The following is a 5,689-nucleotide window of genomic DNA, read 5'->3' on the forward strand; positions in this document are numbered from 1 at the left end:
CCCCCCTCTTGCCCTTCACTGTATTATCTGCCACTAATTTTTCCCCTCATCAAGTTCTAAACACCACCTATGAAAAGAATTCCAAGATTTAGCCTATCTTTACCACCTTCAATTACAGAGCTACCTTACAGCCTGTCTCCTTTAAGCTCCCTCAGATCACCTTCCTCAGGTCTTCAGCCTCATTTTCACTTATCCATTATTAGGATTCCAAAATAAGACACAGCACAAGATGATCAAATTTTAACCCTTCAGTCCCACCAAATACAGAAATAACTGTAGGTCTTCCCTTCATGACAAAAATACCTTGTTTTCAACAATTCTTAATTACTGTGGAATATCTGACACAGGGAACATATTCATTAACCCCAATCCAGGTCCCCTAAACATCTGCAACACCTTCTGAAGTATTCCTATTTTAAACCTGCTGGAGTGATTTGTATTGGATTTTATCAAGACTTAAATCCAGCAATATCTCAACATTTGCTTTTTAACTGCTTTCTCAAGCCCTTATTCCTGTGTCCTGTCACACTCCCCTCCACCCCCAAATATCAATAACCAGGTCAATGTGTAACATCTGGATGTATCCTTATTTTCTGCCACTTTAGGCCAGTGCTGAAAATCCTGGAGAGAATTAAGAAGTTATTATTTCCAAGGCTCCTTACAAATTACACTTCCATAATGTCCCCAAAGAAGTATTTTTTTTGGCTAACACATAGAAAAATTCCCATGTAGGCATCTAATTCCAGCACCCCCACTAAAACTGAGCGTAAGATATACATAGCAAGCAACACCACATCTTGGCTGCTTCCAGATGGCATCCATGAATATTGTCATTACTCCCTAGCTGGGTTCAAGACAGAAAATTCCTGCATTTCTAAGAATATACCGGGCAAGGCAAACATCACCCCCTGTAACCAGTACACTCAAGCCCTCCAGACAGGCAGAAATATTCCATTATATTCCAAGAGACTAATAAATCACAACACATTCTGCACCTCTCTAATAAATGCAACAGACAAGTATTTAATACAAATGAATACTCTTACAAGATGTTAATTACAAAGAACTCATTTTAGAAGGTCAGCTGTTAAAGAAAGAGGCCAAGACGACGTGATTTTTATGTTCATAAAATTATTTTTAAGTGTGCCTTTGTATTCCAAGGCTAACCATCTCCTTTCTCTCTACTCGGAAATCCTCTACTACTTCAATAAAAATGCAATATTCTGCCTCAAAACCTATCTTGGAGTGTCCATATTTTTGTACTAGGAAGCCTTCCACAGCAATTTACGTTGATTATTTTGGCATCTAAAGTAAAGGTACTGCTCATAGCCAGCTCAAAGCTTTTAAAAACCTCTTAATGTTCTGCTCAACTACCAGTTGGCTCAAGTATCTATGGATTCTGCATATATTTCTGTTTGGTGAAAAACAAATCCACACTCACAAAATCCCCAGCACACTGGACACCCTGTGAAGAAATAATAAATTGAGACACTATGTTAAATAGAAACATAGGGGCTTGGGGGTATTTTTGTTTTTTATCATGACCTTGACTAATACTAGTTCCAACTTTATCAGTGGGGAGAAAAAAAACATTTTGAATGGAGTATGTATTCTTTTCATTTTCAGTCTGCACTTGAAGCAACCAAGAGACTCCCTTCAAAAAATGTCCACTTTATCTTCAGTCACATGCTTAAGAAACATTTCATTAATGCAAGCAAGCTGCTTTCAAGGTTATACTTCTTTTCTGCCACATAACCAGTGAAATCCTGTAAAAAAAAAAAAAAAAAAAAAAAAAAAAAAAAAAGTCCCCATCTAAAATTCTGGCATGACCACAGGCATTAGAGACTCCAAAGACAACTCACCTAAGTGTAATTCAACTACTGGAATGCCCAATTTCCCATTTCAGCTTGCTCGTAACAAAGCAGCGCTAAATGCCATTCCTGAGATAATACAGTGTGCCATATGGCTAAAACTGGATATTAAAATTGAGAATATCAATTACCAATCCACTAATGCTGAGAGGCAAAATCCATGGACGGTAAGAATTTAATCCAATTCAGTGCCTAGAACATGAGCTGAGCCCTATGTAGGGGAGACAAATCTACCACTGGTTTCACAGAATGCAAACAACTCCAATTTTTTATTGCAGTAACTATAAAACCAGCTGAACCTAAGACTTGCTTAACATCCCTAACCACAGCTCCAGGCCTGGTAGGAATCTACAAAAACAACAAAAGTTTCAGATGAATTGGCATCTGGTTTCACAGGGATTGAGAAATCATAACTAAGTTACTATTTAAGAAGAAACAGTTTAGTTGTTTTCCACATGACCAAATCGAAGCCTCCAAAGCACCAGGAAGTTACACAGTGCAGCCAACATCTTGCTTAACTTCAGGAAAAGGCATCCTACAAACACAATATATACTTCTACGATAATTAAAGGGCCTTGAAATTGCATTAGTTGAAGGATTTTCTTATTCTAAGTAAACTCGTTTCATGGTTCAAGTTTTAAAATTTTTAATAGCTGTGGAGTGTTTTCTTCTGGGATGATATAAAGAATAATGCTACACAAAATTCTATACACTCCCTGATTATACAGAACTTCATTGATTACTTACACAAGAATTCTCATTAAGTCCAAATACAGCATCTCCAAATTTCCATGAGGGATGGAGGTGATTTAAAAAACTGTTCTGCTAAGATTTCCTGTGGAATTTTAATTTACCATGTTGTCAAAGATTTCATGCTAGGATGCCTGCTACATACTGACTTAGCAGCTGCAAGGACTCAACAAGGATAAATGTAATTTATCTTACCCAAAACAGAATCTCACTTCACTCTGCTCCTTTCTGATCCCATACTAAAAAGCCAAAGTAGTAGTAACAAAAAAATTGCACAAGTAATTTCAGGTTTAACAGGACATTAACATCAAATGGAACTAACAGCTTATTGGACAGTATTCTTAATTTTAAAAAAATGTTCTTGAAACACCAAAGGAGTAAAATGTACTCAGCTAATTTCAGCCTTTTTTTAACTAAAAAAACCACCAGCACCAGAAGCCTCAACTGAAAATCAGCTCTGCTGCTTCCCAGCTTCCTTCTGCATGAGCTACAGCTGGGTTACTACAATAAACTAACAAACAACTGATTATATATTAAGTCATAGATAAACATTACTAAAATGTTTGATATTATCAAAGGTTTGGAGGTCATTTGAATACAGAAGACATAACAAGCATTTCTTATTTTTCTTGCTGGGAAGTGTATTGTTTTAAGCCTAAGTCCAGTATATCAAATATTAACCAAGCTATTTTATTTAGGCTACCAAAGTAAAGGAGCTTGGCATTATAGTGAAATATCACAAAAGTTACAAATCAAAAGTCCATTTTTCTTAAAAGGTACTAAAAACACACATAAAAGGCTTTAAAAATTTGTAATGTCATTTTGAAACAGACTACTTCTCAGACACGGAGCTGCTTTAACATCCCCCAAGCCTTTCTTATTCCCACCCATTAAAAGAACAGTTATCTAGAGGATGGCAGTAATTCTGGGTCAGCAGCAGTCTTAAAAATTCTGAGTGTTCTGAAGCAGACAGGAGACTCTTTTGTGCCACAGAAAGACACCTGTCTGCACAGGCTCTGATCTGATGATTACCTGGCCAGCACAGACCCACGGCCCAGCAGTCTTTGTATACCTGTGCTCTACAATTAAAAACTGTTTTTTAGCAACAGGCTTAATAAAAGCTAGGAACATTTTGGTGGTGTTAAGCAGGCACTGCAAGGTAAAAGCGAAAATTGTGTCACTCCTTTATTCAGTTAAGAGCCTATGTGAACATTTCAATAAAACTATTTACTCCTCCCACCTAGTTCCTATCTGGAGGAGCTCACAAAAATTAAGAAAAAAACCCCACAGATTTCTCGCAGCAATCTTCCAAATGTTCCTCCTACCCCCACCCCAGAACAGAAGAAAGCAAAGAGAACGAGAAAGTAAATCTAAAACACAATTACGAAATAAGATCTAGTTTGGCAAAGCTGGGGTGAGGAGGAGTTGAAAAATGAGAGCTGCCTTGCTGCAAACGCCATCTTGTTGCAGCTACTGGGCCCAGGCACAGAGAGATCCATTCATTCACAGCAAAAAGAAAATCAAACACACACCCTGGCTAATCTGCAGCCACCAAAACAACTACACTATTATCGCCCCTTCTCCTTCTCCTCTCCTCAAGCACACAAGGGAGAGAAATAACTCTGATCTACCACATTTAGGACGGATTTAGGTATTAACATATCATCTTCGTTTCCTCACACGTATTTCACATAGACATCGACAGCATTTTGTCTCGATTCACATCCTTGTGTCCAGATCAGCTTAAATATGGGATAAATCTCTCACGATTAGGTGCAGACATCCTACAGCAGCAAAATGTTTAATTTTTCAGTCTTAAATCACCTCTCCAAGTTGAGCCAACTATTCTCAAAAGCTGTTTCAATAATCACTTAAGCCCTACATTTACAGTCCTTTCCTCCTATTTCCTCCCGTGGAGACAATACATAATAACGTGGCAGTCGGCACATCCTAGAAAGGATGCCTGGTTTAAAACGAGTCCCAGCCATGACTTTGTTAGAGAATAATGAAATATCACATTCGTTAAAATTTCAGTTCATCTTCAGGAATGATAAATTGACATCTTACGATAACCTCTATATCACTCTGATTTTCTTCTGGACAAGATTTTTTTCTTAACAAAACGCCTCATCTCTTTCATATTTACATGCACGGCTTTACACATCTTCATTCCATACAAAGCTGTTAAAAATCCTACACGTCCAATACCCCTTGCATGGATTTAAAAAAAAAAAGCTGAAAGCCTTTCGATAAAAAGCTAGGAATTGAAGTAATATTTTAAACAGCATTTCCAAGGAGAAAACTCCATCTTTCTATTGTAGCAAACACCCTCCATGATCTTCGTTATCGCTGCTACGGGCACACAAAAATATGCAGCACCATAATACATGGGGGAACTAATATGCGGTTTGAATCCATCCTCGGTTCCGGTTTTAACGAGAACAAAACCTTCCCTACCCCTCCCTCGCCCAGCACACCCAGCATGAGCCCCATCTGCGAGCCCTTGGCTGGCTGGGGGTGCTGGAAGCAGCCTTACCCTGTTTGTCTCACCCCCGGCTCCTCTTAATCAGTTTTCCACCATTACAGCAGACACACCATTGCTTCTTTTTCCCCTTGAATCTCTCTCCAAATATTCCCTCTGCCGGCTGGATCGCTCGGGAAACTCGCCTTTTGTGGCTTAAGACAAGACCCCAAAACCGTCTAGCAGAGACCACTACAGCGTAATTACAATTAAAAATGGAACCCCGCAAGATCCGAGGTCTCCTCCCTTTTCGCCTGGAAGCCTTCGAGAGGGAATCAGTCCCACCCCCACCTTTTTCCCCTCCTCCTCCAGCTACAAACACACTTCTTTTTTAGGGGAAGCTGGAGCCCCGAGGAGGTGGGAAGCGCGGGGGAGGGGGGCTATTTCCAACCCCGCCATACCGAGGGTCGCCGAGGACGGGGGCGATGAGGAGGCGGCGGCCCCGGGGGGCCCCCGGTGCGGCGGCGGAAGGGGAGGACAGGGGAGGAAAGGAGAGGGAAAGGAGAAGTGCGGCAGGAGGAGGAAGCGCGGGGGAGGGGAAGGAGCG

General features: G+C 40.1%; 1 protein-coding gene and 1 long non-coding RNA gene across 7 annotated transcripts in view; one reads left to right on the top strand and one right to left on the bottom strand.

Moving 5' to 3' along the window:
- GNB1 (G protein subunit beta 1) overlaps positions 1 to 5,372 on the bottom strand; it is a 34,220-nt gene extending 28,848 nt beyond the window's left edge. For 3 of the 6 annotated variants that reach the window (XM_017744043.1, XM_017744041.1, XM_017744040.1), the window contains exon 1: positions 5,158 to 5,371. The gene's annotated coding sequence lies outside the window, so the exon portion shown is untranslated. Of the gene's footprint in view, positions 1 to 5,157 lie in introns of all 6 variants that reach the window. The other 3 variants (XM_017744044.1, XM_017744042.1, XM_017744034.1) reach the window with 2 other exon arrangements.
- Position 5,373: 1 nt separating this feature from the next.
- Positions 5,374 to 5,689, top strand: part of LOC108449076 — a 6,433-nt gene continuing 6,117 nt past the window's right edge. The window contains exon 1 of the long non-coding RNA XR_001865178.1: positions 5,374 to 5,499. This is a non-coding gene — a long non-coding RNA (uncharacterized LOC108449076). The remainder of the gene's footprint in view (positions 5,500 to 5,689) is intronic.

Source organism: Corvus brachyrhynchos, unplaced genomic scaffold (assembly GCF_000691975.1).
Source record: "Corvus brachyrhynchos isolate BGI_N302 unplaced genomic scaffold, ASM69197v1 scaffold68, whole genome shotgun sequence".
Lineage (NCBI taxonomy): Eukaryota > Metazoa > Chordata > Aves > Passeriformes > Corvidae > Corvus > Corvus brachyrhynchos.